We start from the raw sequence: 12,204 nt of genomic DNA on the forward strand, positions 1-12,204 counted from the left end.
CACTGTATAAATGTTTTCAAGAAATGAATCAATTATCCTGTACTTAGCACTTTTTACATTTAAAGTAATTGCCTCTTTTCTTATTTATCACTGCCAGTATGGTGAACCCCTTAAGGATAGGAAACTTATTCTTTTTTATGTCCCTGCTCTTAATAATGAATGGCACAGAAAAGGCACTTAATAAGTGGGGGCAGAGCCCACCTATCCCCACCCTGGGAGACTGACTTTTTTGCTAAGTAAGCTAACTTTTGTGTGAACCTTCTTGGTGTATAAAGTATTTTCATGTGTCTTATCATTGTTTATCCTCACAGGGACTAGGGATGAAGGAGAGTGTGTCTGGGGGCAGGGGTGGTGGGGGGGGACTGTGAGTTAGATACTTTCATTATTTGCATCATACAGATGAGGAAGCTAGAATTCTTGAAGTTACATGGCTTGCACTTGATCACAGGGTCATAGGTGAAACAAGAAGTCTCTGGCTTTCCTGACTCTAAATCTACACTCGGTTATTTTCTAATCAATAGGCAAAGTTTGTTCCCATCTCTTAACCACAAGTCCTATCTCCCAGGGATACTCTCCTATCAACTGGCCATGAACTAATGTCCATTTAGGAGTTAACTCATCGCAGCTTAAGGGTTGAGATAAAGCACAAACAGAGGTGTTTGACTTTCAAGATGATGATACTGAAAATTGATATTCAGAAAGGAATGAGCTTCAAGTGCAAGAATTTTAGACACATGGCCAGGTGAGGAGAAGTTGATGAACAACTATAGGCAGTAACCTGAGAGACCAGGTCAGCCATTTGTTATGTATGTTATCTAAAATGACAATATTAGTCATTTATAGCTGCATATCAGATACTCCTTAACTTAGCAGCTCCCAAGAACAGTAAACATTTATTATTGCCCACAGTTTCTAAGTGACAGGACTCTGAAAGTGGCTTAGCTGGATGGTTCTAGCTCAGGGTACCTCCTGAAGTTCCAGTCAAGCTGCCAGCCATCAGGAGGCTTGAAAGGGATTGAGGATCCATTCTAAGATGGCTTACTCACATGGCTGCCAGCTATTGGTAGGAGGTATAGGTCCTTCCTATTTCGACCTCTCCATGGACTACTTGAGTGTCCTCAGACCATGGGGGCTGGCTTCACTCAGAGTGATCCAAGAGATAGTAAGTGATGGGTTTCAGGACACGCTACCTTCAAGTATGGCACCTTATCATTTGAGAAAATAGCAGAAGCCGGAAGGTCTCCCTGACTTTCCCCTTTGACCTTCTCTCCTGAAGCTGGCCATAAAAGAATTACCTGACCTTCCTCCCTAAAGTAAGTCATAAGACCCTTATTCTAGAGATACCCTCCCTACACCCAGAGGAAAGGAACATACTTATCTTCAAAGACACAGAAATGCCAAGAAGAATCTGAACAAACAGGTCTTGCTAAGTTCCTGCCAGTTGATCACTAGGAGATCACCCTTTTGTTCTCCAATCATAATTCTCCACAATTCTCCACTTCATCAAACTTGGTGTAAAAAATGCACAAGTTTACCTATTTATTTGGGACTTCATTTCTGAAGGCTCCCATGTCATGTCACATTAATTTAAAAAAAAAAAAGTACGTTAAGTAAATCGAAAGGTGAGGGTAAAGGGCAATGAAGAAAGATTGATTAAGGGGTACAATTATACACTTAGAAGAAATAAGACCTAATGTTCAATAGATCAGTAGGGTGACTATAGTTAACATTCATCTATTGTATATTTCAAAATAGCTGGAAGAGAATAATTTGAATGTTCTTAGCATATAGAAAAGATGAATATTTAGAATGATGAATATTCCAATTACCCTGATTTAATTACATGAGGGTATCAAATTATCATGTGCCCCGAAAATATATACATCCAATATGTATCAATAGGAATAAATAGGCCGGGCGCAGTGGCTCATGCCTGTAATCCTAGCACTTTGGGATGTCAAGGTGGGTGGATCTCTTGAGGCCAGGAATTCAAGACCAGCCTAGCCAACATGGCAAAACTCCATCTCTATGAAAAATTTTAAAAAAAGATACAGGCGTGGTGGCATGCACCTGTAGTCCCAACGACTTGGGAGCCTGAGGCATGAGAATCACTTGAACCCAGGAGACAGAGGTTGCAGTGAGCTAAGATCATACCACTGCACTTCAACCTGAGTAACAAAGTGAGACTCTGTCTCAAAAAATAAATAAATAAATAAATAAAAAGTGAATAAATAATTTTGTATGCTTTTCTATCATTAATCTGTTTTTTTATTACTGGTGCCTCAGTCATGAGCCTTATGATGGGTGAGAAAAGAGATATTACTTTTTCTCCTCTACACAAAGTCAGAAGCCACAAAGTCTTTTCTGATGTAGCCTTGAAGTCACACTTCCTCATTTTTACAATATCCTTTTGGTTACAAGGTCAGCTGCATTCACTGTAGGATGCATTTAACATATGGGGAAGTGGATACTACTGGGGACCATCTTAAAGGTGGCCACCATAACACCAACAGGTTGCTCTGAACAAGATCTTTGCTTTGCCCCAAAATGTAATTCACTGATGGTTCCACCATGAAATCACGGTTTTGATTTTTTGTGGGTTTTAGACAACTAGATCTTTAGCAAGAGAGTAAATCAAAGATAGCCAAAGACACTAAGTTAGATTTTCTACCCTGATGAAAGTATGAGTGGCCAAGATCACACAGTTGGTTTCTGGAAGAGCTCAGAAGAGACAAGAAGGGCAGGAGAGCCAGCTGGCCTCTACATTCACCACAGTCTCAGATTAGACTTTTAACTTTATCCCCAAATAAAATCTCTCAAATAGTGCTAAAGATATAGGAGCGAAGGAAGGCAATATTCATTGTCCAACCTTAAACCCTGAGCCTTATAATGATACAACACTGCCTGTAGTACAGGATGACTGTAAATTAATATTTTTCCAGATTTTGTGACTATTAAAATGCACTATATTGTATTTTTCTGTAAAAAGTTTTAACTTACAAAATGTAAACATCGAAAACTTTCCTAATTCTTACGATTCTCATTTTTAAAATTGTTTCTTTTAATATACAAGGGACCTCAAAAAAACTGAAGTGACCCTGGTCTGTTAACATCTGAGAGGCTCATCTTATGACCTCTCAACCCCTCAACTCCTTGGAGTCTCATTCTTTTCCTTCGAAAAAACCAGAGGGTTGTGTAAGTGACCTCTAAGGTTGGTCCAGTTCTTGCATCCCTTCAGGCACTAAAGCCATAGTAGTCAGTGCTTATTTTTCAATGCTCTGTGTGCCCTGAATGCTCCTTTAGTGAAGAATAAGAAGAAGGAAAGGGAAGTAAGTGTAAAGGGCAAATTCTGACCACCACACCATGTGGTGTAGTGAACCAAGTAAGAACCTGAAATGGGAGAAAAACATAGAACCATTTTTGCAGGATTTTTTTTTCCTTATCCACAAAGTCACATTGAGACTGGTTTTTGGTTTGAAATAAAAGGGAGCTCCAAATATTCTGGCAGGAGGTCATCTTTCCTTTATGGTCATTGCTCAGCCTGGGCCTTTGACTGTCCCAGGAGCTGGGCCCTTACGCCACAACAGATCTGCTCTGGAAGAACTATATTTAGATCCCTTACCTTAGAAACCTGACCACAGAAGGGCTGGCTTTTTTCGTAAGAGATGGGGGTTGTATTAGTCCATTTTCACACTGCTGATAAAGACATATTCGAGACTGGGCAATTTACAAAAGAAAGAGGTTTATTGGATTTACAGTTCCACATGGCTATGGAGGCCTCACAATCATGGCAGAAGGCAAGGAGGAGCAAAGTCATGTCTTACATGGATAGCAGCAGGCAAAAAGAGGACCTTGTGTAGGAAAATTCCCCCTTTATAATACCATCAGCTCTCATGAGACTTATTTGTTATCCTGAGAACAGCATGGGAAAGACCTCCATCCATTATTCAATTACCTCCCACGAGGTCCCTTTCATAACACATGGGAATTCAAGATGAGATTTGGGTGGGGACACAGCCAGACCATATCAGGGGTCTTCCTATGTTGGCTAGGTTGGTCTTGAACACCTGGGCTCAAGCAGTCCTCTGACCTCAGCCTCCCAAAGTGCTAGGATTACAGGCGTGAGCCACTGTGCCCAGTCTGTTTTTGTTTGTTTCTTGTTCCTACTAGAATTGCTGCAAAGAATCACGAAAGCAGCATGGCTAGGACACTGGGCTGCTGCAGCAAAGGGAGGCAACAAGTGAAGCAGTGATTCTGGGTGACCATGATGCCACCGGGCAGACTGCTGTTTGTGCTGCCAGTGTTCTGCTGAAAAACACGTTCTGGGTCTGTGGAACTGGCAAATAGACTTCTGTCAAAAGGCACAATTACAACAAATTTAGTCTAAAAATTTTAATTGCCTTTTATTGGCAACTCTAAAGTCTGGCAACACCTCATTCTGTAAAAAACAATGAGTGTTCCAATGAGCTGAGCAGAGGAGATTGGCTTTATGGACAAAAAAGGGCTGAATAAAGCAGAAACAAAAAATAAAAAGTAGACTGGCAATTTCAGTTATTTTCCTTGTAGAGGTTAAAGCAGAGGGGACTTCCTTATGTTGGCTAAAACTGGCCTATTTGGCTATTTGGAATTTGGCTATTCTCTCTCTCTCCCTCTCTCTTTCTCTCTCTCTCTCTCTTTCTCCCCCGCCCCCCATGTCTTGGAAGGTTAGATAAACAACTTAGTTTTTAGCTTGATAGCATGGAACTTTAGAATGAGTGACTCCATCTTGGTTTGGTCCATTGGGCCTAGTGCAACAGCTCAGGCCAAACCAATAGCCTCCTACACATTTTATTTAACACTTCCTTGGACTGGGGCAGGGGTATGGCCAGGTGAATGAATGAGGAAGGTTCTGAGCTGCCCCCTGACTTTGGGCATGACCAATATCCACGACTTGTTTTGTTTCAGGCCCTCCCCTCCTCCTCCTATCTAGTGAGCACCCAGTGATCCAATGTCCTTGTCCCCTGGTAAGGCTACTCTGCTCTCCTCACCACTGGAATTCAGCAAAGTCTCCTTCCTGGGTATCATATACACAGGAGGACACACATATTGCTAGTGAGCCAGTCTCATTTTGCCTATTGCATAGTGTGTCAATCAATGAGAAGATGAGTTTTACAGCAGAGAAGCTACCAAGTGAGCAGATGGGAGAAGAGTTCTCAAATTTGCCTTCCCAAAGACAGAGTTTAGGGATATTTATGGGATAACAAAACAGGGTGGTCTGAAGCATGGGGAAATGTGACTTGAGGTGAGGAAAAGTGAGAATCAGTGATCTGCACAAGGGTAGGCAGACTTCATGGCTTTTCATATGATGGTGTTGGTGCTACCAGTGTCCCGGGTTCCTGCAGTCTCCCAGGATTTAAATCAAGAGTGATCAACAGGCATAGAAATAAAGGGAGTTTATGAGGTGGTGCACAAGGGAGGCAGCTGCTACCTGAGGGTAGTGTGTGTGTTAGTTTGACAGGGTCTTTCCATAGGGAAGGGTTACATCAGGGCATGTATAGCAGGGGTTTTTCTAGTGCTTATGTAGTGACTCAACATGTTTCTTCATATATCATATAGAGTGCTAGCATTTTAAATCTCCACCCTGGGGCATGAACTTTAGCATTAAAATGAGGAAAGTGTAACTTTAATTTGGAGTTTAAGTCTGATGCACATATAGAGCTCCCAGGAAGCCCCTAGCCCTCAAAATAAAACCTTGCAGTTAAGAGTTTCCTGGGTCTTTTGTTACTGATTGACTGAGGGTTAGATAAGCTAGACTTTTTCATTCAGACCATCTTAAAATAGGGAATCAGCCAGCCTGAATGTCTCATTTGCATGATCTGAGAGTGGAACTTTTGGTCCTCTGACATCAAAAGGTTACCTATAGGATGCTCCAGTAGGCTCAGTTGGAGGGTTAATGGTCTCAGCTGGGTTGAATTGGACAAAAACTGACCCTAAGTTCCTGAAAAACAACTTAGGCAACTGTTACCATAGTGACCATTACATCAAAGCTGTTATCTATAAGAAAGCTAGTGAGTGGAAGTTTAATTATATTTTGCCTAGCTACATGACTTTTAGCTATATAGGTTTTAAAATCAGCTAGAAGTGAATGACTAAAAGCAAGCAAGTTTGACAGACCTAATCAGGTTAGCCCTTCTGTTTCAACATTTCCCTCAAACTTCCTGTTGTACCTGCCACTGGCTGGAGCTGCAGAGTCTGGCTACCCAAGAACCTGACATACTTCCCAGTGGGATGCAGGCTGTCAATTCAGCTATTCCTTTAACAGAAACAGCCAACATCACTGCAGCTGAAGCTTTCTTCCCTGAGGTAATTTCCCTCAAACCCTGGGGAAAAAAATAGGTCTGGCCTCTGCTTTTTCCAGCTTTTCCTTCTGGAGGGACAAGAGATTCATCTGGCATCCAAGGATGGAGATGCCCCTGTGTTGAAGATCTGTCCTGTGTTTTCACTGGAAACCAGCCAGATAGGTGGGGCTAAGCAGAACTTTTCTACATTGGTGTTTGATTGCAACAAAAGAACCCAGGAAGACCTGCAGTTGTTGTCTACAACCATGTGAAGGACTGCCACAAAGAAAAGTGAATGGGTCACTTAGTAATCCCAGAGGAAGAACTGGGACCAGTGGGAGAGGTTAATGGGAGGTAGAGTCCAGCCCAGTGTAGCACATCCTGCCTCAAGAAGTAGTGATCTCCCTGTCACTTAGAGCATGTAAGTAACAATCTATCAAAAATGTTGGACAAACTCCAAATGAAAAAGAAATTTCAAGAAGCTTAAAAACCAGCTGAGTCTTTTTTAAATGGACCTGAAGAAGTAGATGAATGTAGGGGTCCAGAGAAACTTGAGCACAAGATTTCTTGCTCTATCAAAGTTCCCAGTCTGAGGAGCTGGCCCATCTTCTAGTTTTACTCCAACTTCAAAAAGCTTCAGGGACCTGGAGGGAGTAAGACAGTGTTCCTACCACAGTGCCTGCCGGAAGGGTGGGCTGAGGGAAGACGGGTCTCTTCAACTCTCAGCATCTGTGATTCTGACAAGGAAAAAACTCAGAGGAGATACGGAAAATGCTTCAAATCATCCCCAGACTGTATATTTAACAAAATTGGGGTTTGATTTTTTCAAATACGGCATCAGTGGCTCTTTTTAAGCAACAAGAAGATTGTTTTATGCAAATTTCCCCTTAGGGCTTTCATTAAGATGTTAACATCTTTCTTGTCACAATATCTACTTTATTGCAATGAGTCACAGTCTTTCTTTATTCTCTTGCTGAGACATCTTTGTAAGATAAACTCTGGGCTGAGAGCAGGGCCTAATATTTTTTTAAGTAAAAATCCCTTCCAGAGAGTACTAAGGAAATGGTTGGGAGACAGAAATTTTTAAAAAAGAAAAAAAAAACCATACTCCCAGTATGGTGAGATCAATAGATGGAACCAGAAACATTCCTGAGGAAGAAACTGGGCTTACTGTACTCTGCTGGTTAAAACCCAACTCCCATTGGACCAAATACATATCTCTGGTGCTGGGAACATGCTAGAACCATTTTGCTTCTACCAGAGGGGATATCTAAGCCCTTTGAACACAGCCCTCACCTCTCCATCCAACCCTTAGCTCCCTCTCTGGATCACAGGTAAATGACTGTACAGTCACAGATATTTTTCTTCTGCAGAGATCCAGTCTGTGGAAAAGGTAGTCACAGGAAAATAAACACCATAGTTATGGGGATAGAGGTGTCAACAAAAAGAGTCTAACTCTAAAATACTTGAAAAGATTTATTCTAAGCCAAATTTGAGGGACTCATAATGGCCCATGGCACAGCCCCAGGGGATCCTGAGAACATGTGCCCAAGGTGCTGAGGCTACATCTCCCTATACATTTTAGGGAGACATAAGACATCAATCAATACACGTAAGATATACATTGGTTCCATTCAGAAAGGCAGGACAATTGGAAGAGGGGCTGCTCCTAGATCACAGGCAGATTCAAAGATTTTCCTGATTGGATATTGGTTGAAAGAGGAATCAATAGAAAGAAATGTCTGGGTTAAGATAAGCAGGTGTGGAGACCAAGGTTTTATCACACAGATGAAGCCTCCAGGTAGCAGGCTTCATAGAGAATAGACTGTAAATATGTCTCATCAGGCTTTAAGAGCCTGTCAGTCTTAACGTCTCTGTGTTGATGTTAATGATGATCAGTTGTGCCTGAATTCCGAAAGGGAGGAGGTATGAAGCATGTCTAACCCTCTCTTCTCATCGTGGGCTGAACTAGTTTTTCAGGTTAACTTTGGAATGCCTTTGGCCACAGGGAGGGTCCATTAGTCAGTTGGGGGGTTGCTTATGGTTTTATTTCTGGTTTACAGAAGACCTTTTGTGTAAGATTCAAATAGAGGGAGAGCAGGGCAGAGCAGCCTTTAAGGAGAAGAGACATCCCTTTAGACTAGAAGTGAGAAGCCTTTCTCCAAAGGACCAGATGGTAAACATTTTAAGCTTTGAGGGAGGGCCACAACTGCTCAAATTTACTACCCCTGGGAACACAGAATGAGTGAACTGTGTTCCTATTAAATTTTATTTATAGACACTGAAATTTTATTTCATATTATTGTCACATGTCACAAAAAAGGATTCTTTTGATTCTTTTTTCAGCCACTTAAAAATGTAAAATCCATCCATAGCTAGCAGGTCATATAAGAACAGGCAGCAGACGGTAGAGTTTCCCACCCCTGCAGGGGATCCTAACAGTTCCATCATGCAGTCTTTCCATGTGCTGTGTCCTGGGCATAGGACTGCATTAGGTGCATAGGAGGAGCTTCCCAAACACTGGGGGTGGCTGACTAACCCTCCCGGGGGGTTTCCCTCACCACTCAGGCTTTTCTTGCCACCAGACCTCAAATGCAATATTCCATCGAGAAAACCACATATAAACATTCAAAGTGCTTTTATTCTTCCTGTTGGAATGTGACTTATGTGTGCAGGAAGCAAGGTAGAGAAGTAAAAGCCCTTCAAAGGGACATTTGGCTCAGACAGAAATCCTGATTATAAAATAGTGCTTTTAGAATCATCTTGAAGTATGTTGGTGCTAAATATTCATAGGGAAAGAGATGTGTGTGAGAGAGAAGTGGGTTAGAGGGGAATGGCACAGAGCCCAACCTTTCAGAGTGGCCTCACTGGAAAAGTGGTCACGAGAAAATAAATATCACAGATATAACGACATGGTTGTCAGGGTGGAGTTCTTGTACGTTCATGTCACAGGAGGGAGAGCTGGGGACATTTTTCCTTTTAGACGTAGACCATAAGGGCTGCAGTGGAAATTAGAAAGTGGTTTTCCTCTGATGAAGAAAGTCTTTAGCTGAGACATTTTACCCTGAGAAGGAGAGGGAATGGCCAGTGCATTCTGGAGAAGTCTCCTCCCAGCTTACCAAAATAAATCAGCTGGGCCTGCTCTAAGAAAACATTTAGAAAACAGGTAGAATATAGGCCTCAAGAGGTAACAGGTTGTATTAAGTAGTAATGGACCCTGAAGTTTGAATCCCAGCTTTAAAATTTACCAGCTCTGTGACCTTGGGCAAGTCACTTAACTTTGTGTGCATCCGTTTTTCCTCTAGAGTTCATACCTACTGCTATATTGTTGAGATTAAATAAGATAATTTTCATAAAAGACATAGTACAAGGTATGGCAAAAATGAAGGCTTAATGAAAACTGGCCTTGGTTATCATCACAACTTTAAACAAAAATAAATTCCATAGCCCCCTACCAACTGAACAGACCCCCTCTTGGCCAGGGTAACCCCAGAGAAACCTGAAAATGGAATTCCTGGCCATGTTGAGAAGGGAAGTCTGACATACCCCCACCTGTGGAGTCCTGATAAGTAAGCAGCAACAAGAAAGGGGTTCCAGGTAGGGGAGAACAATTGTTCTGAGAGACAGCTAATTACAGACAACCCACTGGCACAACATCCTGTTCCCAAAGACCTCATTCTGCATGTAGTCCCAGAAGCACAACCTTATCTGCACATCTTGTCTACATGTAGCCCCTCCAGCACGACCCTGTAACATTTCCCTCCAGCCCCTGCCTCTTGGCAGACATCCTCTTCTCTGCTGAGCTGCCCATTGCTTTCTTGCAATGTATCTTTGTACTTTTTCTAATAAATCTACCTTCTTTACCCACAACTGTCTTGGCAAATTCTTGTACCACCCTCAACACCAGCCCCAGCCAGTCACACCAACGACACCATCTTTTGGACTTTATGTTAAAATAAAGATCATAAGACTGGCAAAACAGACTATTTGTGGCAATGTCAAATTATTAAGAAGACCTAAGACCATGCAAGGGAGTACTTAAGTCACACCTACAAACCATAATATCTCATTAGATGGGTTTTTATTAATCCTGCATAATGTAGCCGACTTTTTAACCTGACTTTGGTATGGCATGAAATGACAGATAGCAGATCCCAAAGGAAATCACAATATTTTACCCCCAAATACATTTTTTGGACATGTTTTGAAATGGCCACCACAGGGCCAACAAATTGAAATGGTCCTGCAAAGCCCTCCTTGGTGGGAAAAATTTGCATACATAGAGAACCTCTGTTAATGCAGCAAGGCCTTCCCAATATAGGTCTTTTCCTGGATCTAGGAGACATTAAATAAGAGTCTGACACCTTTAAGTTCTGAAAAGAGACATTTACTATCTATTCTCTCCAAAGGCTGCTACCCTTGAAGCTTCATCTATATAACAAGAACCTTGACCTCCATGAACCCCCTTATCTTAATTCAAGCATTTCTTTCTACTGACTTGGAGCCTTTAGACAAAGTTTTACTCTTTCAACCAATTGGCAGTGGGAAAATAATTGAATCCACCTATGACCTAAGTTACCCTCCTTTCAAGGAATCCTGCCTCTTCAGATTTAACCATTGTATACCCTTTATATATTGATTTATAATTTTACCTACAATTCCTGTATTCCTAAAATATATAAAACCAAATTGTAACCCAACCGCCTCGGGCATACTTTCTCAGGACCTCTTGAAGCTGTTCCCCGGGCCATGGTCGCTCATACTGGCTCAAAGAAACTCTTGAAAATATTTTATAGAGGTTTATTTTTCCATTAACACAACTATTACCATTTCTTAGAGACTTTCCTGTCATTTTCAATAATACATATTATTTCTAATTAGTTATGCTGAGTAGATCTTACATTTTGTGCTTTTCTCTTAAACACTTTTTGTATACTTTTTCCATGTATCTGAATAACTCAATTTGTGAGTAAATGGTTTTATAATTTGCCTTTTGATGGGGGCTATGGTCATTGGCCCCCTAAAGGTTTGCTCAAAAAAATCAATGGCATGAGGCATAATAGGAGAAAAGGCATACACATTTATTTAACCTGTATGCACAGGAGCCTTCAGAACGAAGATCTAACTTCTCAGCGAGTTATACAAGCTTATATACCATCTTGAAGTTACAGAAAGAATGGGGCCTTGGATTCTGGTAAAGCAGGTGATAGGAGTGGGGAGAAAAGGAATTCTATTGAGGGGCAATAAATGATTACTACAGAAAATGATTGGATGAGGAACAGAAATTAACTTGTAAATAGTTTGTAGAGTCCTGATAAGTCAGCAACAATGAGGAAGGGGCCCCAGGCAGGGGATAACAATTGTTCTGAAAAATGGCCTACTACAAACAACCCACCGGCACTACATCCTATTCCCAAATACCTCGTTTGGTACATAGCCCTCCAGCACAACCCTATAAAACTTCCTCACTCCTGCCTCTTTGCAGACAGCCCCTTTTCTGCTACGCTGCTCGCTAAACTCTTGCAACATATCTTTATATTGTCTCTAATAAATCTGCCTTTCTTTACCCACACCTGTCTTGGTAGATTCTTTTACTGCCCACAATGCTGGGCCCAGCCAGTTGCACCCACGATATAGTTTTCTTTTGAATTTAAATGATCCCTAGAGACAGACATTATGCTCCTAAAAAGGTCTGCTGAGATATGGCCACATCTTGGTATTCTTTTCTGCAATAAATGATGAGATAACAGGGAGGGGAAGAAGGAGCAATTGCGCTCCTTGGTGGGTCTGGATCTTAGGGAGATAAAGGAACTTCAGTTTCTTTGGGAGAGATGATGGGCTGGGGGCTAGGTCAGAGAGACCCTGAGGTGTCTTCATTTCAACATGT

This window comes from Rhinopithecus roxellana, chromosome 8, assembly GCF_007565055.1.
Source record: "Rhinopithecus roxellana isolate Shanxi Qingling chromosome 8, ASM756505v1, whole genome shotgun sequence".
Taxonomy (NCBI): Eukaryota; Metazoa; Chordata; class Mammalia; order Primates; family Cercopithecidae; genus Rhinopithecus; species Rhinopithecus roxellana.